Source organism: Durio zibethinus, unplaced genomic scaffold, assembly GCF_047325235.1.
Source record: "Durio zibethinus cultivar Kanyao isolate XHJ-2024 unplaced genomic scaffold, ASM4732523v1 HiC_scaffold_307, whole genome shotgun sequence".
In the NCBI taxonomy this organism is placed as follows: Eukaryota; Viridiplantae; Streptophyta; class Magnoliopsida; order Malvales; family Malvaceae; genus Durio; species Durio zibethinus.
Window position 1 is genome coordinate 52,501 of NW_028322930.1, and position 2,500 is coordinate 55,000.

Sequence of the window (2,500 nt, forward strand, 5' to 3'; positions counted from 1 at the left end):
CTTGCCTCGACCACCATCGGCACACGCTGGGCCCTGGTGCGGGCGCTTGCCTCGACCACCATCGGCACACGCTGGGCCCTGGTGCGGCAGGTTGCCTCGAGCACCATCGGCACACGCTGGGCCCTGGTGCGGTCGGTTGCCTCGACCACCATCGGCACACGCTGGGCCCTGGTGCGGGCGCTTGCCTCGACCACCATCGGCACACGCTCCGCCCTGGTGCGGCAGGTTGCCTCGAGCACCATCGGCACACGCTGGGCCCTGGTGCGGGCGGTTGCCTCGACCACCATCGGCACACGCTGGGCCCTGGTGCGGCAGCTTGCCTCGAGCACCATCGGCACACGCTCGGCCCTGGTGCGGTCGGTTGCCTCGACCACCATCGGCACACGCTGGGCCCTGGTGCGGCAGGTTGCCTCGACCACCATCGGCAGCCTCGACCACCATCGGCACACGCTGGGCCCTGGTGCGGGCGGTTGCCTCGACCACCATCGGCACACGCTCCGCCCTGGTGCGGTCGGTTGCCTCGAGCACCATCGGCACACGCTGGGCCCTGGTGCGGCAGGTTGCCTCGACCACCATCGGCACACGCTGGGCCCCGGTGCGGGCGGTTGCCTCGACCACCATCGGCACACGCTGGGCCCCGGTGCGGGCGGTTGCCTCGACCACCATCGGCACACGCTGGGCCCCGGTGCGGGCGCTTGCCTCGACCACCATCGGCACACGCTGGGCCCTGGTGCGGCAGGTTGCCTCGACCACCATCGGCACACGCTGGGCCCTGGTGCGGGCGCTTGCCTCGAGCACCATCGGCACACGCTCGGCCCTGGTGCGGTCGGTTGCCTCGAGCACCATCGGCACACGCTGGGCCCTGGTGCGGCAGGTTGCCTCGACCACCATCGGCACACGCTGGGCCCTGGTGCGGGCGCTTGCCTCGACCACCATCGGCACACGCTCGGCCCTGGTGCGGTCGGTTGCCTCGAGCACCATCGGCACACGCTGGGCCCTGGTGCGGCAGGTTGCCTCGACCACCATCGGCACACGCTGGGCCCTGGTGCGGGCGGTTGCCTCGACCACCATCGGCACACGCTGGGCCCTGGTGCGGGCGCTTGCCTCGAGCACCATCCGCACACGCTGGGCCCTGGTGCGGCAGGTTGCCTCGAGCACCATCGGCACACGCTGGGCCCTGGTGCGGGAGCTTGCCTCGAGCGCCATCGGCACACGCTGGGCCCTGGTGCGGCAGGTTGCCTCGAGCACCATCGGCACACGCTGGGCCCTGGTGCGGTCGGTTGCCTCGAGCGCCATCGGCACACGCTGGGCGCTGGTGCGGGCGCTTGCCTCGACCAGCATCGGCACACGCTGGGCCCTGGTGCGGCAGGTTGCCTCGATCACCATCGGCACACGCTGGGCCCTGGTGCGACAGGTTGCCTCGAGCACCATTGGCACACTATCGGCCCTGGTGCGGGCGGTTGCCTCGACCACCGTCGGCACACGCTGGGCCCTGGTGCGGGCGCTTGCCTCGAGCACCATCGGCACACGCTGGGCCCTGGTGCGGGCGGTTGCCTCGAGCACCATCGGCACACGCTGGGCCCTGGTGGGTTTAGGCACATCTTCAAATTTCTGCCGTGCCAATGCCATTTTTATGGCTTGTAAATTCATACAATGGTCCCCTAAGCCTTCACGTGAAGTTTCGTTGGAAGATGACTCGTTTTCTATTTTTCATGATTTTCGAAACTTTTTGCGGTTCGGGATTTTTTAAAATTTTTTTATAAGGATTTTTGGCCCCAAATTTTGTAGGCATGATCCTTCTATTTTTGTTGGCATGCACAAAAAAATTCAGCTAAAAACTCGAAGTAGAGAAGATTTTGTGACCGTTTGAAAAAAGTGTCCCCATTTCAGACACTTTAACGGCTACTGGTAGCAAACCTGTAAAATCTCAAATGCTCTTTAAGGGGGTGTGAATTCTCAGAGGTTTGATGAGGGATAGGGGGCCAACACAAGGCCAAGTACCAGCACCCATCGCACATCATGTGCGCACACCCCCCCGGCCCCCCTCCCAATCGCCGGAACCCCAATGCCGCCGGTCAGGTTCTCCGGCGGTACTCCGGCGATGCTCCGGCGATGCTGTCCCGAGTGAAAAAAATGCGGCACCAGCACATGCTGGAGCCAAGCATGGGCACCGTGGCTCAAAATCGAACTTCGGCCAAGGCCTCGACCATCAATGGCACATGATGGCGCATGGTGATGGCACATGCATCGACCATCATCGGCATAGGCTGCCCTTCGGTACGGGCACTTGCCTCGACCGCCATCGGCACAAGCTGGGCCCTGGTGTGGGTTGTTGCCTCGATCACAATCGGCACATGCTGAGCCTTGGTGCGGGCGGTTGCCTCGAGCACCATCGGCAGACCCTGGGCCCTGGTGCGGCCGGTTGCCCCGATAACCATCGGCACACGCTGGGCCCTGGGGCGGGCGCTTGCCCCCAGCACCATCGGCACACGCTGGGCCC